The sequence below is a fragment of the Periplaneta americana genome, chromosome 12 (assembly GCF_040183065.1).
Source record: "Periplaneta americana isolate PAMFEO1 chromosome 12, P.americana_PAMFEO1_priV1, whole genome shotgun sequence".
In the NCBI taxonomy this organism is placed as follows: Eukaryota; Metazoa; Arthropoda; class Insecta; order Blattodea; family Blattidae; genus Periplaneta; species Periplaneta americana.
Genome location: NC_091128.1, coordinates 109,816,347 through 109,844,114, shown reverse-complemented (window position 1 = coordinate 109,844,114; position 27,768 = coordinate 109,816,347). Strand labels below are relative to the sequence as shown.

General features: G+C 34.5%; 1 protein-coding gene across 1 annotated transcript in view; it reads left to right on the top strand.

Annotated features, from left to right (window-relative positions):
• The first annotated feature begins 12,208 nt into the window (after positions 1-12,208).
• Positions 12,209-27,768, top strand: part of ninaC (STKc_myosinIII_N_like and MYSc_Myo21 domain-containing protein ninaC) — a 109,102-nt gene continuing 93,542 nt past the window's right edge. Inside the window, exon 1 of the mRNA XM_069841932.1 lies at positions 12,209-12,291. The gene's annotated coding sequence lies outside the window, so the exon portion shown is untranslated. The remainder of the gene's footprint in view (positions 12,292-27,768) is intronic.

The following is a 27,768-nucleotide window of genomic DNA, read 5'->3' as shown; positions in this document are numbered from 1 at the left end:
AACACATTTTCTACATACTCGTGCTTTAGTGTTATTAAGCTTACAGGGTTGAGGAAAGTACTATACGCACAGCAATGCATTAATCTACTTACTTAATCAAGGATTAAGAATTCAAAGAGTTCATTACTTCACCAAAAGGATTGCGGTTATCGGCAGTATATTTTATTAATTTTATTGTAGGAAGAATTTGGTAGTTGGTGATGTTAGCGACAGAATAATCAAGAATCATTCATAGGTTCTAATATCTAATTCAAAAATTACGAAAATATGTGTACTGCTCCAGAAATTACTAGTAAGAAATTGTTAGTACACTTTCTCAAACTTCACGTTACGAAAAAATGTCTGGGTTTAAATATGAAAACAAATATTTTTAAATGTTCATTCTGTTAACTTTAAAATCAAACACATTCCTTTCTTATATTTAACACAGGTTAGTTATTTAATGAGAGAATGAGCTATCCTATACATTGTTAAAATTAACTTTGCATTTTAAGTATAATCCCTTCAATAATCCGTTAATTTGAATAAGAGCTAAAATGAGTCAAACTAAAGTATTCTCCAACGTAATGAAATAATATTATAAAATTAAGGAGACCGGGATAATTATTCACAGCAAATTCTGAAAAGAGCGAAAATATGATTTTTTATGAATTGCATTAGTTAACAACCTTGATCTTCATACAAAGAGGAACTTCAAGGAAAACTGCTCATAGCTATTTTATGCATAAATTTCACAATATCTGCTGAAAATTCAAATCTAAGTTCACGCAGCAAATAGATAACCGTGTTTTCATCTCTCTTTGTCTATAGTAATCATAAGTGATTGGCCAAATATGCATCTGCAGTATGCTAGCCGAAAATAACTATTTAGAACGTTGCTATACTTTTTCCTCGATAATGTTCACTGAGTGCAAAGAAAGTGTAGGCCTATATTTAAGACATTAAAATTTCACAGAATTAAAGGAAGGATTTTGTATTCATAAATCTTAAACTATGTTTGGAAACATACTAATTAACTAGGTATATACAGTAATATATATATAGTAGAATTAATAAGAAAGGGGGAGTTCAAAATTTCAAAAACATATGGCATCAGCGTTTTCTTTCCACAAAAGAAAATACAAATTAATTTTGTTATCCTATACTGACAGCCCTTTAGAAAGAACTGACTTTCATGCATATTCTCCTTAGAATTGCAATTTCATACAATTTTTCACAAATGTCAGTTAATATAAATATATTTCAAAACGAATTAATAATTTGAGTACAAGTTTTCAATTGCAGAACGAGAGTGAAAAAGAAAACTAGCAAGCTCTGTTAGACAAACGGACAAACGACATTAATTATTTAGTGAAATTAGTCACATGCTCTTATGCTCGCATAGAATTACGGAGATTTTTATGATGTTTCGTTTCATCTTTGTAAGAAATCTGTTTCATTAGGCCTATATCATCCGCATTCAGTGTTTAAAAAAAAAAAGAAAGAGAATCTTATTCTTACAGTATAAGTTATAATAATAATCCGTGGCGCTACAGCCCGTGAAGGGCCTAGACCGACCAGCCGGCTGCTGGCCTCACGCCCACATGTCGAAGCAGAGGTGGACGATCTTCCAACCAGAATGGAGGTATCGTGTGGTTAGCACGATGATCCCCCCCAGCCGTTATAGCTGGCATTCGCAACCGGATTTTGCTACCTATCGTAGCTCCCCAAGTGCATCACGATGCTGGGTGGGCACCGGTCCCATACACTGGCCGAAATTTCATGAGAAAATTTCTTCCCCCATGAGGACTCGAACCAGCGCGCATTCCGTAACGCGAGTCCTAGGCAGGATGCCTTAGACCGCGACGCCACGGCGCGGGACAGTATAAGTTCTATGGTTCTTAATTATAAAATTTATCCTCCTGTTAAAATTTCCGGAGACACTTCATCACTTACAAAATATGTTGTTCTAGTATTTTATTTTGCTCATAGTTTGCATATCATGAATACTTTTGAATTGTACATCCCTGAAATAAGTTTTTTCTTGTAGCATTTCTCTCGAATTTTATTAGCCATTGAATATCTATACACAGTTTTGTAATTATGTGTATATTTCCAATTTTGCCAAATTTTGAACCTCCTTTTACTGATTTAAACCTTTTTATTTCCGTTGAGTAGATAGCGTTACTGTCTTTTTGTTTCAATTTCCAGATTTTAAATAATAATACGGTACATGTGTAACTAGATAAGCCATATTCGATTCAAACAAATAGACATTAATAGAAATTACCTCCGTAAAAGTAACACGTGAATAAACATATTTGGAACCGACTTGTTCTTTTTTTTTTTTTTTTTTTTTTTTTCGAAAATAAGTCTGTAAATTTCATCAAGAATAATGGGAGAAAAACAGATTGTAACAAATAGACTTTCTTTTTATTTCGGCGTATCTGTGGGATTAATCGATCTCTCATTAAACCACTCAATTCAGCGCCGAGTGAACAGTCTGTGTAAGTTTCTACTTCAATATTTAATCACCAGACAATAAATTATATTCTGGCAGAAAATATTAACTCGTAGTAATCACAGTTGGTGATCCAAGTGGCTTCCCACATTACCACAGTTCGATTGCTTGTGTTTGACGACCCATAAGACCATCACATTTAAGTAATGAATATTGTAGACAAATTTTAATTTTCAGAACAAAAACATTACCATGCTGACACTGAATAAGTTTTTTTTTTCAATTTATTAGTGAATTTATTTCTACTTTTTAGTACGGTACTTAATTTAAAGATATATTTATGATTTATTTTATATTTAAATCTCTGTCTTACAACGCCAGTAATAGTGTTACATATGAACAGATGATCAACAATAGGACAAAATAATGCAATACATCAGGTAGTAATTTACATTCCATAACTTTATGTCCATAAGTTCACAATATTGTATGTACTTAATCATTGGTTGTGCAAAACAAGCATACACAGTATTATTAGCGTTATAAATAAAAATGTTCCTCTTATAAAAAAATTTCGATTTGTTTCTTTTTAGTTATATAATGTCCTAACCTAACCTAAGCTAACCTTGCTCCCAAACCCGAAGGAGAAACGTACTCTTCCATTATACATGAAGAATTACTTACATACTGCTGCGCACATTCTGCGAAAGTCTGAGAGTTTGCAGGAAAATCTGCTCAAGTACAACCACGAAGATCGTCGATTAAAGACTATAATGGGAATATTCCTCTGTAATATGAAGACCCTTCGAAATAATGAATCTATTGCTTAGCTGGTTAATAACGGTCGTGATTTTCATCAAGTAATACCATTAGAATTAACATTGTCAGTTTAATTCATATAATAGAGTGTAAATATAACACTATGAAATATTACTTATAATTTCATAAGTTTTAGTTTTACCATAAAATGGTATGCAGTACAAAAGTTGATGAAAACAAATCAAGCAATATCCCAGTGTTACAGAAAAAAATTATTCAGGTACACAGTATGAGACTAACCGATGTAAAAACCCATAAAACAAATTAATTTTTTTACCTCCATTTTAGGACTACCCATTTCCCAGACCACAGATAAGAGTACTTTATTATAATTAAAATTAACGTTGACAACGTTCTTAACTATTTCTGCTGAATGCCCATAAGATTAGGTACTTTATTGTATCTTCCTATATTAAAATTAATTTTCACAACATTCTTAACTATTCGTGCTGCATGTCCGACCCTTTCATCCCCTAAGGAATATGGAAATTTCTAGCGGGAAAGAGGTTGTTGTTAAGGGTTGTGGCCGCTGCATACGACTTCAGGATCTCACAGTGGATTACCTGTACTCTTGTTTATCACTTTCATTTCTTCTGGCATTGTGTAAAGCTGTTACGATTAAAAACATGTTCAGTAAAATGATAAGTACATTATGTTGAAAGATCGAGACAAAGTGAAAGTGGTTTACCTGAAAGAAAATTATTGAAAAAATTTAAATATGGCAAAACTCAGATTAATTCAGTTTTAAAATAAAAAAGAAAATATTGCAACCGATTAGAATTCCATTGCAAGACTGTGCGGCTGGAGAACATATAAATGGAGTCCTCAATATGTTGAAGGATAGTTTAGACTATAAAGAATGAAATAATGTAGGGCCTAATAAAATGACGCAGAGTTTAATTTATTACTTTTTAAAGCGGAAGTAATTAGCTTCAGGTTAAAATTGTAATAAAGTTCTGTACACAACTTATAATTAACAAGCCACTTTTTTATTTTATATAAGTACAATAATTGTTTACTCATTTTATGTGTAAAAAGCCTCCCTCTATTAAGCAACCACCCCTCTCAAAGGCCAATTTTACATAGAATTATCAGTGGTCATTTAAATACAGGTGGAAAAGTTCATTCAAATACAATACCTGCAACAACTTCTACATAGGAAAGACAGGCAAAACATTTCAAACACGTTACAAAGAACAATCACAGCCATAACAGAATCACAAAACACTTCCACATACGTAGAACACATCACAAATGCCAACCACACCTACAGCAACATAAACACAGACATGGAAATTCTGCATCTTCAACCGAAAAATCAGAAACAACACACTAGAACAATACGAAATATACAGGCACACAAAAACACACCGCATCAAATCCTCAACACACAACTCAATTTCAGAACACACACTTTTTGACTCCACATTATACATAAACACACTCCCACAGGAAACGCAGTCAGAAGCGCGAAGACCACCCAGTTCTGATGATATCCCACAGGCTGAAACTAGTCAACAAGGTAACCTAGTTAATTAACACACATATATATATATATATATATATATATATATATATATATATATATAATATATATTAAACTATGAAGACGATAGGTTATATTTTAATATGAAGATCATGAAGAATTAGCGCTGTAAATATTGTAGTAAAAATCAAATTACTCGCATGAAACCTGCACCTAACAGATTTGTCCAACGAACATTTCAGATAATAATCTGCTGGAAATTGTGTCCCGTTCACTTTAATCAGATTGTCAGCTAATTGATTCGGCTATGTGGGGTTTTCGGCACATTTGCCGTGTGATATGCTCGAAATTAAGAGTACACCCTGCCGCAGTAGCCATGAACCACCCTCAGTGTGAGAACATGACAAGCGTTTCCAAGACGTGGACCGCGCTCACTGAAGCGGACTCAAACCATCTCATCACATCAGCGTCAAACTCAACAAAGAAATGCTCGACCGCCGTGGATCGAAGGAATCTGTATAATGAAGGGAGAGGATCACACAATCATACGCCAAGGGTACAAAGAATAGAGGAGATGTAGTCGGTAGCTAGTGCATAATATACAGTAAGTTATTATCATAGTGCTGTTCATTTCAGGACAAATTCACGAGTAGAAAAACTACGAGTGAATTTATCCAAACTGGATGAACAGCACGAGTGGTATTTGTTTAGATTACTTCAAGTACCGGTACAATCGGGTACATAATAATGTAATACACTTTATAATAAAATTAATAAGCTAGACATATAAATAAGAAATGTTTAGAACAATAGATTAAGTGCAATACAAACCCACGACCCAGGTGATCCCCGATCGGCATGATAATCCCAAAGATACTAGCGTGTGAGGCAACAAAGCATACCCATCCGGCTAAGAACACGGTTGTGAACATTTCTGATAGCAGCAATAGCTGGTTGGTCGTTTCCACTTAACATCACTGAAACTCGTGCACTTTATCCTCAAACCGTATTTGTTTAATCATGTAGTAAGAAGATCAGAGTGAAATGCTCAGAGTAATGATGAATAAAATTGATCATGTTCAGGAACATGGAAAAACCTAGGGAAAAGTATTCTCCCCACGATCTTGTCCACCACCAGTGAAGTCTTAATGGTAACACCAGATTCGAGCTCAAATCTCGACAATGGCGGAGTTGTATTTGTGGCCGACGAAGCCAAGGTTGTGAAGATTTTTCTTGAGGTTCTCCCATTTTTCTTCGCCACTCAACCAACACTCTTCACAATTTAACTTTCATTATCACATCAGTCTCGAAAAATAGGGCATGATATGTGTTTTCGTGGCATCGAATCAATCGTAAACTAATAGATCTGCATGACAGACACCGGAGTCCCCTAGAGTTTTCTTTGCCTACGGTAAAATGACGACTCATGTAAGTCTGTGAGGTGCTGCAGACCACTGTTAGAAGTATGGTATATGGATTAAATGGCTGAAGAGGAATGCGTAGTGTCGCGGATGGTGGAGCCGGCTTAGCCAGGCAGCACAATCGACATGCAACTCATTCCATCACGTTTGAAGAAAAGCCCACTTGGGCTGAAGTGCTTAGGGATGACCCACGACCCGCCTGATAAGCGTCTCTGTCTCTATTTCTACTACCAAAACATCACTCTAATCTCATTACACAAATATCAGCACTCGAATGAAAATAAAAGGCCTGATTTGTAAGAAGCAGTCTATAATGAGCAAGTACGTATGTGTTACATTTGTGAAACTTATTTTTGTGAAATAAATAACACAAAATGAGAGAAAAGATAAGGCAAACTGAAAAAGTGATGATGAAATTAAATTTTTAAAATTAAGGAAAATTGCAGCATCTCGAGAATATCTTCATCCTCTGATCATGTTAATCGCTAACTTCATTGCAGTTGACAATAGAGATCGAACTAGAGTCTGTTGAACGATAAACCCACACTCTGGTGTCGAACTATCAAATTGCCTCATTTTATTTTGGCTGCCATATTAAATTCAAATGAATAATTTTAAATGGGGAGGGGGGTGATGCGATACATCAAATAAGGCTAGAATTTCACGAGAAATTCAATGGTGAACGCTTTATTAACTTCACTCTAACCAATAAAAAGTTATGAATGCATGATTATAACCACTTCTTTTCCAGGTGTGAGAGAAAAAAGCGTTAGAATGTCTCTAAAGCGTGAGAAATATATCGAGATCGTATTGATATCTGCCATTGTACATGATTTTAATCAAATCCATTCCCAAAGGGTTCCGTTTCGCATGTAATAGTTGCAGCACAGTCTAGTATATACAGTCACGAAGCTTGAGTTGTTGAGGGTGCTAGTAACAATAGATTGTGCAGGTATTATTTCGCATTGTCTGTGATGAGGTGATAGTAGCGATCAAAGTAGTTAGCAACTATCTATGGATGCATATTTACTATGTATTGAGCTTCGTGACTATATATACTAGACTGTGGTTGCACTCCAAAAGTTCCCGGAGACAGGATCAGTCCAGTCAACGATAAGCGACGATCTCGACGTTCCAAATGTTCCGCAGACGAAGAACAGCCACAGTACTTGCTGACGTTTATAGGGGTACGAGTGACCATTAGTGCTCATCCAAAATCCAAACGATTGATTGTTGACTAACATTACACTTTCGTGATAATCGGCGTGTGCTTCGATTTCGGGACTTTGCAAATGAAGCACATATTTCTTGGACTTATATTTCGTTTCTAATAGTAGAAGAGTTATGATTTTACTCTTAGTTTCATGTTACTTAGGCCCTACATTTCATCATATTTACTGAATGTTCATAAATGAACATTATTGTAAATAAGCAGTAAATAAAATAAAAAATGAAAAGACACAGAAGCTAGTGACATCTAGTAGTTCATTTATTGGCTATATCAATTGTCTTACGAGGTCAAAAACGGTGTGTAGGACTGACGCATTCTGAAAAATTACCGGCCAAAATTTCGGATGTTAAATTCTACTTGAAAGTTGCTCGTGAACATGATGTAGTTACCTACTCTAAAGCCTTGCTTCATTTGATACAATGTCTCGAGTTGAATAAGGAATTGAATACCTGTCCATCTTCTATTAAAAGTGCGTATTCGTAGCAGAATGAAAACATCTAAGTCACGTGCGTAATACGGAAGATCGAAACCTGTAATTTTGCTCATTTTCCAGTGAAGTTATTTATCTTTGTGAACATAACCCTCAGGTAAACAAGATGAAGTTCTTAAAACTTGAACAAACAATTGATCATTCACGTATAAGTTCATGAAACTGTGAGGTATAAATGCCAAGCAAGCGGCTCGGTGAACACTTTTGTTATCCAACGTACTAGAAGATATTTCTAGTGAGGTGAATGAAAGAAGAAAGGAAAATGGTTGCTATTTTGGGGAGGTATTTTACCTGTTACACTGCTCTTTCCAATAGAAATTTCAATTTGGAAACACTAAACACGAAGAGATACTTAAGGAAAGTCAAGAGTGCGTAAAATTCACGTCAACAAAGAAGAGCATTTCTACAGAACGAGAACTCTGGAATATCCTTTAAGGGTGGCATAATGCAATAGGCTTTCTTGTGATTATACCCCATAACGAACTCAAAGCAACAAAGATCTCATTCTTTCCGGTTTTCTTTCCAAACATTTACCGTAGAATTTAAAGCTTTTACTAAATTTCTTTAACTTCTCTAACTATTTATCCAGATCCAAGCAATAGCCTACAGGGGTTTTCTCCGGGTACTCCGATTCTCCTGTGACATCTCAACAATTCTCCATCATCATCATAATCATCATTCATTCATTACGAGTGTAATGTAGACCCGCAGAATGTGGTGGATTCTGGATAGTCTCTGACGAACTAAGTGGAAAACACTTCTCAGCACTAGCGACATCTATGAGCCACAGACTAGGAGTAAATAACGGAAAGTTAAGGCCCCTGCAATTGTACAAAAAATATCACTCTTGTTCGTAAGTTTAGGTTGTATTGTTTCGTCTTCTCGACATCTGATTATCATTTCGTATTCTCTAGATAACTATATGCAAACTACAATGTAAAAATATTTTACTTGGCATTTATTCAAATTTTAGTGGACATCATTATCGGACACCTTGTACCATTATGTACCACCTTTCTGCAAGCTTTCTACTTCTGCAAAGAACAAATCTTTAACTTCATTTCGTAGCTAGTCTAGCACTTCTGTGTTCTCTTGATAATTTATTATCATATTTAATTTCTCCGAGAGCGTCTTTCATGGTTTCAAACGTGCCACAGTCTCATGGTGCGAGGTGTGGGTTATAGAGGAGATGTGATAAAATCCCACAGTCTAACTCATGGATGTCCAAACGCCTATAGACCCAGGAGATATTGCACGTCAAGCATGCTCTGCTAAGGTCAATAACTTTCCATGTAACATTGGAAAAACAACCTTAAAAAATATGCGCTGCGGGTTGCTTACGCCAGGGGTTACCTCGTACGAGTTACAATTGGATGGTCTAATTAGTCATGCAACTCATTCTACCATAGTAAGGCCACAGTGAGTGACGATAACAATATCAAAACAAAACACTATTTTGTTAATTGCCTTTCAGTCATTTATATGCCAGCATTCTCTTGTCCAGTGGTTCCCAAAGTGGGGGTCGTATAAATATCAAAGAGAGGTCGCGAGATGATATACAAAATAAAAGCAAACGCCTTATTAACATACATTTATTTTGCATTTAGAAACATAAACAACGCTGAACATAAAAATAGAAAAATATTTCAGAAGTTATAAAGTAAAAAATAATTAATTAAGTGTGTCTGTTTTCAGACCGCAGCCTCTCAAATCTGAATTAAGTATTCGATACATATATATATATATATATATATATATATATATATATATATATATATCATTTTCAAGGTCGAGATTTCTCCCTTTTGCTTTGATGGTAATCATAGAACAAAAAAAACTTAATTTGCATGAATACGAGGTTGAAAATGTTATACAAGATTTAAGAGCTCCTTTTGAAAACTCAAGGCATTCTTTTGATCGAAAACTGGTTAACGTTCTGCGAAAAAAGGTCTGCTTTCAACATTCCATCAGTATGTAGGCCTACATGGGTGATTATAAAGTCTCGATCCATTTTCGACTTAACGTTGGAATTTGGTTTTCGTTTCAGGCTGATATAGTAGTATGTTGATTATTGAAGAACGGGTGGCTGTTGTCGGTGCTGGATTGCGCCATTTAACTTATGCAAAGGTGCAAGAGGGGTTTAGACGTAAATTCCACAAACCGGCGCCAACACGAGCAAATATCAGACTCCTGGTCAATAAATTGAAGAGCGTTTTTGCTAAACTCGATAGATGCAAAATTTTGCGAAAATGAGTTATATATCACAATCATATTAGACTATGTTTAGCTTCTGTATCACCCTATGCAGTCAGATTTTGCATAACTCGGTTAATACCGTGCGTAGAGGATGATTAGAAATATCTCCTTCCCACAACATAAACTGTGTATACTCGTCTTCTGATAAAAGTAGTTTTGTGCATCTATCGAGTTTAGCAAAAACGCTCCTCAATTTCAGAGGACAGGTAATGTCGCCGATGTTCCACGTTCCGGTCGACCTTCCGAGCCCGAGGAGACTGTGGCATAGATCCGAGAAGCCATCGAAAGAAGTCCTCAAGCATCGAGTCGTTTAAGTAACGAGCTAGATGTATCCAGGGCAACTTGTTGAAGATTTTAAGGTTTATATTGAAAAAGCGTGCTTATCATATTCAGGTGTTACACAAACTAGACGTAGAAGATTATGCAGCTCGTAGGGCAATGTGTTACGACTTAATGGAGGATGTGAACAACAAAAACTTATTCCAACATATCCTATTGAAGTGACGAGGCCACATTCCACATTTGTGGTAAAGTGAATGAAGACAACTGTCGCATATGGAGTAACGAGCCACCACACGCCATCTATGAATGCCAAAGGGACACCCCAAAAGTGAATGTGTGGCTTGGGCTTACAAAAGCCACTGTTTACGGTCCTTTCATGTTCGCAGAAGGTACTATTACAGGCAACACTTACCTAGACATGTTGATAGACTTTCTGGAATCACAGCTAGAGCAGGATGGCATTGTTGACAGCGTTGTCTTTCAGCACGTCGCAACATCCCGCATTTTGCGTTAATTATTACAGCGTACCTCAACCAGCGCTTTCCTGACAGATGGATTGGCAGAGGTTCATCACGAGTATGGCCATCACGTTCACCTGATCTGACGCCGTTAGACTTTTTCGCCTTGGGGTTTATCAAGGCAAAAGTATGCAAAACGAAAGTACGAGACCTAAAGAACCTGAGGAATCGTATTCGGGAAGCATGCGCAGCGATTACAGGCAACTTGTTGACGATTGTCTTTAGGGCTACAGGTGAAAGGTATGCTATGAAATGGATGGCGGACATGTTGAATTACGATGAATTTCTTATGTATCTACCATCACGATAACCACATATCGATTTCATGTCCGCATGTCCATTATTTCTATAAAATGGATCGAGACTTTATAATCACTCTGTATTTCAATGAGTTCTTCTTCCTTTTTTTTTATTTCATTCAGTTGATTTCAGTCTGTGATTGTCGTAATTGTTTTGAGTTTCTTCTGTAAAATACTAAAAAAATCTGTTGTTTAAAATCTTACTTCGAGTGGTATCCACTGGTTTTTAGTAAAATTATAATTGTTCACGATTTTACAGGGATTTGTACTTTTGGAATGGAGTCGCAAACTGAAGTCTCGCTCAGAAGTGGGTCGCGCCTTCGAAAATTTTGGGAATCACTGCTCTAGTCCATATGATTTCTCAGTCTTGTAAGCCAGACGTATAACTCCTCCCAACGAACTCACACTCATTCTAATAACTCAATAACATTCTAAGCTGTTAGTTGGGAACATTAAATCAATCAATGTCTAATCACCACAGTACCCATCGTTTATACTCTTACTTACTTACTGGCGTTTAAGCAACCCGGAGGTTCATTGCCGCCCTCACATAAGCCCGCCATCGGTCCCTATCCTGAGCAAGATTAATCCATTCTCTATCATCATATCCCACGTCCCTTAAATCCATTTTAATATTATCTTCCCATCTACGTCTCGGCCTCCCCAAAGGTCTTTTTCCCTCCGGCCTCCCAACTAACACTCTATATGCATTTCTGGATTCCCCCATACGTGCTACATGCCCTGACCATCTCAAACGTCTGGATTTAATGTTCCTAATTATGTCAGGTGAAGACGTTTATGCTCTAGTAAAGTTAATAAATCGAAAAGTTGTAGCGTTTTTTTAAGTCGTAGGATGTTGCTGATGCCAGCACTTGCTAAATTGAGGTGGTTCAAGGAAGACTGACAGTTGAGGGACTTAGCAGAAGCCCCGAAGCTGCACCGACTTAGTGAGGCTTCCTAAGCATTCGAACATGGAATGAGCCACTGCCTCCTCCTCAGTGTGCGACGGGAAGAAACGAGGATCGGACACACGAGAAGACGACTGCAAGGTATGCAAGCAGCCATGAAAAGTAACACATCACTCATATTCTTCGGAGACTGAATTTTCTGTAGTAACTACTGAGTAGGTAGTGTGAATAGATTGAACTTAATTTAACGTCTTTTAAAACTAGTAACTGTTCAGAAACGACTTAACATAGCGATAGTGGAGCAACGGTGGAACTATGATGACAAGGGGGAACATTTCCAATTTGTTACATAATTAAAATATATATCAGGGTTCGAACCCCGATCCTTTAGATCATAAGTCAACAACTGAGTTACGCTAAAGCTCATGAGTCATAGATATTTGTCTGCTTCCTAAAACTTTTTTCTATATTTAGATAATTTCCCATACTTCCGCTTTGAATTACAATGGCAATTTAGAGACAAACAGGTGTAGGGTTACCATCCGTCCGGCAAAAGGAGGACATGTCCTCTTTTTTAATCATTTTATCCTGTCCGGCAGGCATTTAAAAAAATTGAAATGTCCGGCATTTCGCATTTCAACTAGAATTTATATGAATATTGAATAATGTGCGATATTATGCATAGAATATCTAAACAAATGGAGAAAACCTGTGAAAGAATTTAACTGCTTTCAATGGTTGAAGCTGGAGCACATAAAAAAACATAAAATATGATGACTTATTGACATGCATTGAATTCTTACACTCTAAAAACGTCACTATTCATGAGTCTAAGCTATTTTATCAATTTTATTCTGCAATGTACAAAGATATGCCAATCAAGTTAATTTGGACAAAGATTTAAGTTTAGATAATAAACAATGGTGCAAATTCTTCAATTCCAATAGTTCTGCGAGCACTGAAACTTTCTCAGAACTCTTAAAAATATGTCAATTCTATTTATTTATCCCAAGTCACAATGGAAGTGCTGAGAGAGTATTTTCCCTAATATCTGCTCAATGGACAAAAGAACGAAATCGCATGCTAACGGAGACAGTCAGAGGTATCATCATAGTGAAATATAATTTCAAGGACATGTCCTGTGAACAGTTCCATAGTTATTTGTTACAAGATAGAAGTTTGCCTCTTCCGGTTTCTTGTACACAAAGTGGGCTTCACCGATAAGTAGGGTACAGATTAATACTGATCCAGCAACTAGTGAGAAAACTGACTAAGGTGAGCCATTGTTTTTATCTTTACTTAATTTTGTTCATACCAATTTTTAAAAAGTCCTCTTTTTTTCAGCAATGTTCTCTTATTTTAGATTCCATGTCCTCCTATAGAATTTCTTCTCATGGTAACCCTAGTTAGGTGTAACGTAAAGATAGGCCACACATTTCGCGAAACTCAAGTTTCATCGTAACCTAGGCCTAGAATTAAAATATTGTAGCAAGGTCGCAGGTACGAGTATGTGTGTGTGTGTGTGTGTGTGTGTGTGTGTGTGTGTGTGTGTACAGTATGTATGTATGTATTTTTTTTAATTAACTCAACCTGCATGCTCCATTACTATGGAGTAATATTACATGCAAAGATATTATCTTGGTATACATGCTATGTTAACTAAATATTACAGTTACTTTCTTACAAGATGATGGATATACAAATTATTCTTTTCATTGCAACTTGTTAAAACCTATACTATTTGCAAATTTTATGAAATTTGTGGTATATTCTGAGATCCGTTTATTTTTGTTGACTGGCCAATTTTCTAACCGTAGAACTTTTGCTTTCAAAGTTTCTCTTTCCTGCTCTATTAATTTACCATCATATATAAGGTGATCCACTGATTGTTCTGCTGTACTACAAGTGCACATAGGATTGTCTATAATTTTATACTTGTGTAAATATGATTTTATATTACCGTGACCTGTTATCAAAGTTGTACAATTAGGAGAGGTATTAATTTTGAGTTTTAGTCTCTGGACTACATTTGGGAGAAAGGATTTTGTAGTTGCACTTTTCGTCGTTTGGTCCCATTCTCTTTGCCAAGTCACTACACTATTTTCACTCAATTCACTTAACACTACACTTTTGTATGTATGTATGTATGTATGTACGAGTATATGTGAGGCTTTCAGACCTAAAGTGGATCAAGTACATGAGACGTAGTTTTGAGATAATAGGACTTAAAGTTAACTTGCTCCAGTGGATTACCTAATTTCACTAGCAACAATTTTATTGTTACGTTCTCAAATTCTAGATTTATAAAATATAAACAATTGTGATGTTAATTGCTGCAAGGCTTTGGCTCAGAACATCATGAACAAATAATCTGAGCCAAAAGTGACTGGTGTCACCTACCGGCGAATACTTGGAATTAAGACTTGAGCCATTACTGCTCGGAAAAGATCCAACTTCAGATAATCAGAAAATGAATTAAACTCAATTTATGAAAATTTGTTACTTGATCCACTTTAGTTCTGAACGCCTCATGTATGCAGGCTATACAATAACTCTATTGCACATTTTTTCCCGATTTAATATATTAATTTTTTGTTTATAAATAAATTTGTATTAATATCCAAATTCCACTTTATGCATAGGTACATATCAATAGAGAATGAATTCTTAAGAAAATATATTTTAGACACATAGATGTCCCTGAAGTAGTTCAAAGTTCTGGATATGTGTTCCTAAATTTATTAGATCTGCTTTTATTGCACACCAAAACATATGTTCCAATAAATAATTTATTTATTACATTTTTCAGAATATCTTGTAAGAACGAATAATTCGCATTTTTTCTAAAACCATATAGCCTATACGATTATTATACATTTTTTTAAACATTACGTAAATTTTAAATAAAAAGTAATGAAAGTCTTATCCAGTTTTCTTTTCTCTATCTTGATATACGCATTTATAAAATTACAGCAAAACATAATAACGTGTCTGAGCTGATAATCCTTCTTGCTTCTGTTGACAGTATATTTATAGAGTAGGCCTAACGTGGGTTACACATTTACATTGAATTAAGCTTATCTAATCACTTTTCACAAGGCCACGTGGCCTAAACCATCAGCCTTTAATGCAGATGTTCCGGATTCGAGTTCCAGCCAGGTCTGCGATTTTTCATTGAAAATTCCGTAGTGATACTAGTGGTAGACAAGGTCGCGGTTGGAATTTTTTTCGGGGTTCTCCCTTTTCCTCACGTTAGACAACATAATTCTGTCAGATCTCCATTCCATCATCATTCCACAACTTTCCTCGTTCGCGCTTCTAGGCCGAGATTGCCTGCTTCGATACATGGATAGTCAGCGAACCTTAGCATAGTCTACTGATGTGAGTTTTAATGCGCCTAGCTGGAGGTCAGTGTAATAGTTCACTCGATGGACGCAATGCCAGGATCTGCCCCTCACTGTTCAGGATAAAACAAGAAAACATATGGCCTACTCTCTTGTATCCACACAATGTCGACTTCCCAACTCTGAAATTCTGGCACGAATGTGGGTCACGTGGTTTGTCGGTAGCGATAAGGAAGTATTTATGAAATGACTTTTTATGATCAGGCTCTGTTTGTATAATAATATACGCCAGGCCTGCGACGAAAAAACTTTTTAAAAACATTTTAGCTCTCCTTTATATATTTTTGTGTCATGAAGCCAGAAATTACATTACATCACGCACCATTTTTACACAAAATTATATTTTATGTTTTATATTATTAATATACTAGTGATTTTTCTGCATCCATAACCAAGTGCTCTATTGTAAAATTTAGTACTAACCTCTTGGTGAGGATCAGAAACAAATCTAGAAGGCTGTGTGATGTAGGGAGTGAAAGTCCTGAAGAGTTTACTAGTTTGAACTCAATAATTTAATAAAAGATTTAGGATTACCCAAGGAAAAGCTGTGCTCTTATGGGACCGGGATTGAGAGAATGTGGTGATGCCTATGTGAAAAGGTAAAGGGAATCTGCAGGCTGTAGGGGAATTCGAGGGGGCGTGTAGGGGAATCTGTAGCGCGGGAGGGACTTAAGGCATACAAATCATTCTATCCGAGTACCACACGTGGGAGGACAGTTCCAGCTCGTGCCTCTCCTTAAGGGGGACTAGTATAATATATACTATGAAAAGCAATAATTACTAAGGAGCGGATTCTTATGTAATTAAATATCCTTTTTGCGTGTGATAAAACACAATTAACAAAGTTAAATATTCCAAACATGAAGTTACAAGTTTAAAACCCGAATTTTATTTCACATAAAAACACATATTTTCACAAAAAAAAAAAAAATATGCAAATACATATTTTCAGGAAATGTATTATAAATACATAAATCTTGGAGATTTTTTATTTAAATAATTTTTACAAGAACTTTTAAATATTAAAACTAAATCAATTATATCACTCAGAAGTATGTTAGCTTTTTTTAAGAATTCTTGGTTGCTTCGTATTTCTAAGCGCTGTGTGGTGTATCCGTGATCCATTTTTGTAATAGTATCACCTCAAGTTCTGAGAACTGCTAGGCAGCATATCAGTGTTATTATCAGACTATAAATTAACGTGGACAAGAAAGAGAGATCTTGCAAAACACAATCAGGAATGTTTATTGTTGCTTAAGATGATTTAATTCCACGCTTTGTTTGTGAAACACAACAGATAAGAGCTCGGGTATGAATGAACATTATTTAATTTAAACAAATCTCTCGCCTCTCGCTCATGTCTATCAAGTAAGGCAATATATCTTGTTGTGACTCCCTGTTATCGGGCTTCGTCAATCGATATCCTTAAAGATATACTGAAAGATGGTTGTTTAAAAAACGATTTGGCTTTCCTATTAGCAAATATAAGCTTTTTGTGTGACACTATAAAAAACTCGAAACATCCAAAAACCTGTTGTCTGAAACAGGGAGGTGCGTGCCGTGGAAATTAAACTAGACTCGCTACCAGGTTCAGAAGTACAAGTACTAAGGGACAAATTCCAGAATGTGTTTGGGAAAAACATTGGATATAAAAAAATGTGTAAAGTTGCTCTAGTATTGGAGGGTGTGCCTGTAGGTGAAATTGACGGTGTTTGTGTTTGTGACATTCCTCTCTTTAAATATGCACGTCTGACGTCCTGTGACGTGGAAAGATCGTTTTCACAGTATAAGTCGTTGTTCAGAGATAATCGGCATGCATTTGTGATGGAGAATTTGGAGATGACCTTTGTTGTTCACTGTAATTTTTGCCAACTACAAGCACTCAAGTGTGGTTGGTGAGTACCTAGTAACATTTTTTTTTCAAGCTAAGTAAGGTATTTTTGTCATATTTAAAAAATATATATTTTTATCAAATATTTTCGTATTTTTAGCACATAAAAATAAATATATTTAAATTTTTTTGCACATAAAAATCCGCTCCCTAATAATTACTGACCAGTCTCCTCGATACGAAAGTAATGTTTACTGTGAAAGCAGGTAATTATTGGTCACCCCTTCTCAACACGAAAGTAATATTTATTATGCAAATCAAGCAATAATTATTTTATTGAGAGAGTTTGCCTTCAGCAGGCCAGTTTTCCCCGGTTTTAGAGTAATTTAGTGTCTATCTCAAAACTTCGTAAGTTCTGCCTAATTCCGATCTCTTAAAACAAACGTTAATCCCTGCGCATTTAGGCTCTTTTTCTTTGCTGTCTTTCTGCAGTGATTAGAGTTGCGTTATTGAAAATTAAAATTCATGTACTTACAGTATAATTAAGCCTCACACTTTTCTCTCAAGAAGTGTTCAGTGAGAGGTGTAATTCTGGAGAGTTAAATATTTTTAGAAGAACTTTAAAAGTGTTTTTTCTATACTTCCGTAACGGCTTACTTACTTACTTACTTACAAATGGTTTTTAAGGAACCCGAAGGTTCATTGCCGCCCTCACATAAGCCCGCCAGCGGTCCCTATCCTGTGCAAGATTAGTCCAGTCTCTATCATCATACCCCACCTCCCTCAAATACATTTTAATATTATCCTCCCATCTACGTCTCGGCCTCCCTAAAGGTCTTTTTCCCTCCGGTCTCCCAACTAACACTCTATATGCATTTCTGGATTCGCCCATACGTGCTACATGCCCTGCCCATCTCAAACGTCTGGATTTAATGTTCCTAATTATGTCAGGTGAAGAATACAATGCGTGCAGTTCTGTGTTGTGTAACTTTCTCCATTCTCCTGTAACTTCATCCCGCTTAGCCCCAAATATTTTCCTAAGCACCTTATTCTCAAACACCCTTAACCTATGTTCCTCTCTCAGAGTGAGAGTCCAAGTTTCACAACCATACAGAACAACCGGTAATATAACTGTTTTATAAATTCTAACTTTCAGATTTTTGGACAGCAGACTGGATGATAAGAGCTTCTCAACCGAATAATAACACGCATTTCCCATATTTATTCTGCGTTTAATTTCCTCCCGAGTGTCATTTATATTTGTTACTGTTGCTCCAAGATATTTGAATATTTCCACCTCTTCAAAGGATAAATCTCCAATATTTATATTTCCATTTCATACAATATTCTGGTCACGAGACATAATCATATACTTTGTCTTTTCGGGATTTACTTCCAAACCGATCGCTTTACTTGCTTCAAGTAAAATTTCCGTGTTTTCCGTAACGGCTACGTTTACATTACTGTAGCGAAGAAATTACATACGTATTTTTAGTAAAACTTAATCCACACTGTTTTGCTTACTCATTATAAAGAGTATAAAAGGAAAGCATGGCAATGCTGCAAAATTTTTTGTTTGTTTTTTTTAAGGTTCTACAAGAAAATAATATACATTTTCAGCTTACATGTTTCAGAAAAAAAATGTTTTTCTTATTATGTCTGTCTTTGCTCCTAAATGTAGGCCTACAGATATTTCTTTTGAACTATGATAAGATTTTGTTTATATTCGGTATGCAAAGGAATGATGGTACTGACAATAATATGAACTTAAAAAAAAAAAGTATCCCCGTAACATGCCATGAAGGCACTTGGGGGAGATGGAGGTAGAGCCCCATGCTTTCCATGACCTCGGCACTAGAATGAGGTGGTGTGGTCGGCACCACGCTCTGACCGCCTTTTACCCCCGGGAAAGACCCGGTACTCAATTTTATAGAAGGCTGAGTGAACCTTGGGGCCGTTCTGAAAGTTTGGCACAATAATATGAACATCTTTACTAATTATTAATTCATCTTTTATTGAAGAAAATCACATAAAACTGTTCTAATACTTTTCGTTTTCTCTCGTACTTTAAACGAAATTATAAATCAAATAATTATGTTAGCTTATCTTCAAAAACTATTTTGTCACAGAAATTATTTTTTACATAATTATAACACCTGTCAAAAACTTTAAAGAGTAAAATAATTTAGACTTTAACATGTATTTTTGGTATACAAATTTGAGAATTCGCAAGTTTAAAAATAAAAATATATGTCTTCAGGAACCGAATCGTCTCTCACGTCTTTTCTCGAACTTGTTTCATGGCTTCTTGCATTGTCTTTTCATTCCATTATTTTCTAAGTTTGTTGCAAGATTAGGATTTCCCTCCTCTTACAAGTGCCAACACTAGTAACGAAACAGAAAACCAGAGTATAAAGATGGAATACTAATAATAATAATAATAATAATAATAATAATAATAATAATAATAATAATAATAATAATAATAATAATAGTAATAATAATAATATTTCATATTTGTGACACATTGATGTTTTAAGTCATAACCTCAAAATATATCATAATTTAAAAACGAAATCAATTTAGCATTTTATATTGCTATAAACGTAGATTATTTCTCTTTAAGGGGTTAGGTACAGCTTACAGCAGTAAAATTTTTGGAAATATTCAACATTTTTTTTCCCCTCAATTACTGTATATTGTACAATAATGAAAATTAGTATGTGTAAAACACTGCCCTGCTATTTGAGAAAAATATTTTTACGATTTAAAAAATATATATATATATATATTTTTTTTTTTTTTTTCAAAATTCAAAACGGTGGCAGTTCACTGTCCAGTGATGAAGCTTTTCTCTCATAACTCATAACTTGTTAACTTTTTCATGTTCTCTCTCTTTTACTTTATTACTGAAACTCGTGTTTACAATATCATTCTCTTTCAACTATATTCCTTAATAAATAATATTTTTTTTATTTTGTGTTAGAAGAAAATACTGATATTTTACCATTTTTAAAATGAATTTATTTTTTATCAGACAATCTATGAAAGGTAGAAAAGTGATTTTGCATCATATTGTAGATATGACATGCATAGATACATACAAAAAATTTCATCACAGAATGTTGGATACTTTTTGAGTTATGAGGGAAACGCTCCATCACTGCATAGTGAATTTTGAATTTTGAAAAAAATATATATATAAATCATTTTTAATCGTAAAAATATTTGTATTGTATACCAGGAGGACAGTATTTTACACATACTAATTTTCATTATTGTACAAGATACAGTAATGGAGTAAAAAAATGTTGAATATTTCCAAAATTTCACTCCTCTAAGCTGCATCTAATCCCTTAAGAATATATATCATTAAATACCTCTAACATTAAAGAATAAGAATGTATATTCAAGGAAAAAACTTACCGCCAAAATTTTCACTTTTCTCAAAAACGCAATAATGATAAACGTTTCAACAGTTCAGCTTTTAACTGAAAATTAACACATTTCCGCGAAAGAGAATATCACTGCGTACTAATTTGGAAGATTTCTACTAGAATACAACACGTCTCAGGTCGTATACCACACTATTTCACATTTGTACCCCTATTTCATATTTGTAACACTTCCTCTATTAATAGATCATTGCTTGAGTATCAGTGTCGTAATGCGTACAATATTTTAAATTAGGTGCGAATGCCTATCATTCCCTTTATGAACTGAGAATGCTGAAGAAAATACACGTAATCATCAAGTATCGAAGTAGTTCACAGAATTAATCCTGTTATCTCGACCATGTTTAAAATATCTATGATTACAGTTTAGATAATTAGAGACTTAAGGCTTCAATCTTAAACTACATAATTATCATTATAAAATATACAGACAACGAATCGCATGCACTATAATTCCTCGCATCGTCTGCTGCAATACATCTCGTGTTCCGTGAAGTATTAATTAGTGAAGGAACTAAGTATTCCTTTAATTAACCTCTACGCTGAGACAAGTGAGGCTCAAGTTCCTAACAACTCTCAAAGAATAATTAATAATTTACACCCGTTGATGTTTTTCATGTCAGTTACACGGATTCATGCTGCACTAAACATATCAATGTCGCAAAAAATTACATTAAGATACACACGGTATTATTGTATGCTATATTATAGGATGTTATACGAGTCTGTAAGTTATGTAACATAGCTTCGAACCCCTACAATTACGTCCACACACACAACATGCTTTAAGAAATAAAAATCGAATTATCATTCCTAGCATTCAAAGGTCCGCATCTCGTAAAGCATTTTAATGCGTACCTCGAATGTCTTTCTCATGACCAGAGAGCTTCGATCAGTGGATTAACTCACTATGAGCCCCACAGTCTAGTATACACAGTCACGAAGCTTAATACGTAGCAAAATATACATTCATAGATAGTTGCTAACCACTAGGATCGCTAATATCGCCTATTACAGACAATGCGAAATAGTACCTGCACAGTCTATTGTTCCTAGCACCCTCACAACTCAAGCTTCGTGACTGTATATACTAGACTGTGATGAGCCCAGTCTGCTGTTCCATCGCACTAATATCTTAAAGTGTTGCTAAATCACAGCAATAGATGACACATGTTACACGGTACACATACAGTCATGTTCCATATTTTCGGTGTTTACAATATCTTAAAATAAAAACTAACAACAAAAAACCTTAGTTGCTATAAAAGCATCTCTTATTCAAAATAATGGTAACACTAAAATGTTAGTCCACACCTGTGGAGTAACGGCTAGCGCGTCTGGCCGCGAAACCAGGTGGCCCGGATTCGATTCCCGATTGGGACAAGTTACCTGGTTGAGTTTTTTTCCGTGGTTTTCCCTCAACCCAATATGAGCAAATGCTGGGTAACTTTCGGTGTTGGACCCTGGACTCATTTCACCAGCATTATCACCTTCATCTCATTCAGACGCTAAATAATCTAGATGTTGATAAAGCGTCGTAAAATAACCTACTAAAAAAAACTAAAATGTTTGTTCAAAGAAAGAAATGCAAGCCTGTTTAAAGAAACAAATTTTGTTTAAGAAGAAACTTCAATGGGAAGTGTTGTGTAAATGTAACAATGACATATCAAGGATAAAAAAGTGCGTGCGTGTGTATGTGTGTTTGTGTGTGTGTCTCTAGGGCCTACCTACTTCTCTTGCGTGATTCGTGTTCCGCATACTGCCCAGAAATGGCAGAACTGTGACCCATTTTCAAGTTGCCCACCACTTCGGCGTGCCACGTTATGCATGATGTGTGTCTGTGAAGAATTATATCGTGTACTAGAGTGAATGTATATGTAAGAGTAGTGTAGGGAATGGATGAGAATGGTGATGAAGGCGAGGAAGGGAGAAGAGGAAACCAGGTGCCGGCACGTAGCCTACTCCTGTCGAATAGCACCAAGGGGCCCGGCAGGCTTAACGTCCTCATCCGACGGACGAATCACTATCAACATATGCCTTCTCTTCATATGCATTGCGGAGAGATTTGGGATTTAACTCAGGCATATTGGTGTACAATTTAGTGATTAGAAGTTGTGCACCGCCATCCCGCGGTAGAAATTTCTGACCCCGCCGGGAATTGAACCCGGGTCGACTAGTCTGGACGTAGACGCGCTATCATAGAGCTAACTCGGCGGACCAAGAATAAAATTAAAATGCTATGTTATAAAAAGAAAACAACTATAGCAATTATACTGTATAGCTTGTTAAAGAATGAAATCAAATCTTGTTAAAGACGAAGATAAAGAATGGCATGTCTCTTTCAAGAATAAAATTAAAATTGCGTGTCTTGTTGAATAATCACAATTATATAATATCTTGTTAAGAATAACGAGAAACACTAAAATACCTTCCCTCTGATTGAGGTTCTGGCTGATATGTACATCTACGCTCCCCCCTCCCTCGCATTATCTGGCAGTATAAGTAGGCTACATCTCACTTGATGATACTCGTATGTGTCAGAGGAAGAACAATTATTTGTGTACATCTGTAACAAGTAACTAATCGGTGATGTATGCAATGGAGGGGGAAAGGAACTGACCGCCCTACCCCATTATCTCCTGACCTAGTTGCCTCACAAGTGGTGCCTTGTTGGTATCACTTGTGGAGTTCAGACCTGTCTTAGGGCATTTAACTACACAACAATTAACATAAATCGTTTATTAATTAAATTAAATCACATATATCTTGTTGAAAAATGAAATAAATGCAATATATCTTGTTAAAATAACGATGAAAAGTATCATGTTGTTCAACAATAAAAATAAAGCATGTTTTGTTGGAGAAAAAATCAAAACAATATATTTTGTTAAAATAATGATGAACTGTAACATATTTTTTAAAAGAACTAAAATTAAAATCACATGTGTTGTCGAAGGATGTGATCTTGTTAAAGTAACAAAGATCAGTAACATAATTCCTTTAAAAATAAAATTAAAATGGCATGTCTTGTTGAAGAATCAAAACACTATAATAACTTGTTAAGAATAAGTACGAACAGTAACATGTCTTATCCATGAATGAATTTAAGTCACAAGTCTTGTTGAAGAATTACATCAAAACAACACATCATGTTAAAGGAATTATAAATCTATATACTAATAATAAATCTGTAGCCCAAATTTTTCTGGTAATTTTCGATTTTCCAAAAATAATTGGTCCTAACATATATAATTAACTACCCTGAAACCGAAAATCGCTTTTTTGAAATTTTTGTTTGTATGTCTGTCTGTCTGCCTGTCTGTATGTTTGTTACCTTTTCACGCGATAATGGCTGAACGGATTTCGATGAAAATTGGAATATAAATTAAGTTCGTTGTAACTTAGATTTTAGGCTATATGGCATTCAAAATACATTATTTAAAAGGGGGGTTATAAGGGGGCCTGAATTAAATAAATCGAAATATCTCGCTTATTATTGATTTTTGTGAACAATGTTACATAACAAAAGTTTCTTTAAAAATAATTTGCGATAAGTTTTATTCCTTAAAAAATTTTGATAGGACTGATATTTAATGAGATAAATGAGTTTTAAAATTAAAATAACTGCCATCTAAGGTCGTGTAATGAATTAAAAAACAAATGACTTCGTCTATAAGGGGCCTTGGACAGCAACAATCGAAAGCTATGAAAGATAGCCTACAGAGAATGTTTCTGTGTTTGTATGCAGTAATATCGGAAGCTAAATTAACCGATTTTATAATTAATTATTATTTCACCATTGGAAAGTGTAGTTTCTCTAGATGGACATAATGCTATAATGTTATTACAGTAACTTCTGATATAATATAATATAATATAATATAATATAATATAATATAATATAATATAATATAATATAATATGTAATATTATATAATATAATTTAAGTTATTTGAAGGGTTCAGAACCATAGTGGGCCAAGAGCCATTTACTGAATACGTAGAAAACAAGGGTTAAAATTAAGTTATTACCATAATTCAATGGAAACCTATAACAATTAAAATAAAATATACACATTAAATCTAAATGATTTCAATCTTCATTAAACTATGGTTGCATGTAATAAAAATTAAGAAATATGTTAAAGGAATTGTCATTGCACCAAATGAGTGTCTCTGGACCAAAATGATCGCATTTTAATTATTTGGATGCAATTTCAATTAAGTAACATATTAAACGATTTATCCTTCTATCAAACACGAATGTTCCCTGGATCAAATGTCCTATTTTAATTATGTAATTACTTTATATTCATTTCTAACGGGTGCAGCGGAGCGCACGGGTACGGCTAGTAGTAACATAAATTTATATGTATTTTTGAAGAATAAAAACAATATATCTTCTTTAAAAAATAACGACGAACAATAATGTGTTGTTAAAAATAACGATAAAATGATGTCTTGTTAAAGAATAAAATTAAAACAATATATAGTGTTAAATAATGCTGAAAAATAACATATTTTTTAAGAATAAAATTAAAAAGGCATGCCTTGTTGAAAATGAAACAGAATTAAGAAGCAAAATATGTCCTTCAAGAATGAAATCAAAACAGTTTATCTTGTTGAAATAACTACTAACAATAAATTTTGTTAATCAAGAATAAAATTAAAATATCATCCTTGAGAATAAAACGGCAACAAATCAAAGAAGTTTGGTAAAACAATAACATGTCTTACACAAAATAAAATTGAAATGATTCTTGTTAAAATAAAGCAACAATTATAAATAACATGCTTAGGTCGAGAATGAAATAAAAACAGGAAGTCTTGTTAAAGAATTGGTTATTACTAAGATAGCCTACCTTGTTCAAAATTAAAATAATATGTAATTTCATTAAATATATAATAATAATAATAATAATAATAATAATAATAATAATAATAATAATAATAATAGCATGCCTATTTTCAAGAATAAATTGGAATATCTGTTAAAAATGTAACAGCAATAACATTTCTGATTGAAAAATTAAATTAAATACTATATCTTGTTAAAAGTAATGACAAGGACAGTAATATCACAGTCTAGTAATATACAGTCACGAAGCTTGGGTTTATGAGGGTACAATAGACTGTGCAGGTACTATTTCGCATTGTCTGTAATGAGGCGATAGTAGCGATTCTAGTGGTTAGCAACTATCTATGGATGGATATTTACTACGTATTGAGCTTCGTGACTGTATATACTAGACTATGGCAATATGCCTTGCTCAACAATAAATCCAAAATTACTTTTATTATAAAGTACTAATATTCCTTGTCAATATTTTATTTCAAGTAAGTACTTTGTTTCAGAAATTACGTCAAGAGTAATAAGTCTAGTATAGTGTCAAATTTTGTTTTTTTTTTTTTTTTTGTAGGTTATTTTACGACGCTTTGTCAACATCTTAGGTTATTTAGCGTCTGAATGAGATGAAAGTGATAATGCCGGTGAAATGAGTCCGGGGTCCAACACCGAAAGTTACCCAGCATTTGCTCATATTGGGTTGAGGGAAAACCCCGGAAAAAATCTCAACCAGGTAACTTGCCCCGACCGGGAATCGAACCCGGGCCACCTGGTTTCGCGGCCAGATGTGCTAACCGTTACTCCACAGGTGTGGACTCAAATTTTGTTAAACTGACGTAAACTATAACATGACTTCAATAATAAAATTAATATGGTCGTATATCTTGTTACAAATAATGCCAATAATAATTTGTCCTGTTCCAGAGCAAGATGTTTTTAATTGATTTGACGACGCTTTAACAACTGCTATGGTTTTCTTGCGTCTGAGTGAAATGAAGAAGATAATGCCAGCGAAATGAGTTCAAGGCCCAGCGCATTTTTTCTTATTATGTTGAAGGAAAAGTCCGGAAAAACCCCAACCACGTAACTTGTCCCAACCAGAATTTGAACCTGGGCCCTCTCGTTTCACGACAGATATGCTGTTACTGCACAGCAGCGGGGATAAAATGATTAGAATATAATAATAATAATAATAATAATAATAATAATAATAATAATAATAATAATAATAATAATAATAATAAATTTTATTGTACATATTGTAGTTGGACTCTCCTGGTAGAGGGGCAGAGAAGGCCTGACGGCCTTATCTCTACCAGGTTAAATAAATAAATACTAAATACTAAATAAATAATAAATGTAATAGTATTGAAAGAATGACAAAGAAATACTGTAATATTAATTAAGAGATGAAAGTTTACCAACTAGAGAGATCTTATACGAACTATAATATTACACAATAAATATACAATTTTTAACACAATTTCTAAAATTAAATATTTAATATAATATGTCTTATCTTGCACTTACGTCTAGTTTTAGTGCACGACTCAACCACTCTTGTAACTCTTAATATTTATTTACTTGCCTAAGCTGTAATTCTCCTTTGTATATTTATTGTGTATATACTCGTGTATATATGTATATATATATATATATATATATATATATATATTAGTTTTAATTATTAAGTTTATGCACTATTTTGTGAACTATTAATAAACATATAATAATAATAATAATAATAATAATAATAATAATAATAATAATCCGTGGCGCTACAGCCCTTCAAGGCCCCAGACCTACCAGCCGGCTGCTGGCCTCACGTCCACATACCGAAGCAGAGGTGACCGATCATCTAACCAGAATGGAAGTATCCTCCCAGTCAACAAAAAATCATTAAATTTATATATTTGTTTAATACTAATGTCAACAATAATGTAAATTAAATAATGAAAAGAGTTTCACCCGGTTTCTGAAAACAACATAGAAGTAACACCTCACATTTAAGAGCAATGTTGAAAGATGTTATATGTTTAAGTAAACTTCGAAGATTAAAAACTGTCTCGGTACTGTACGACAT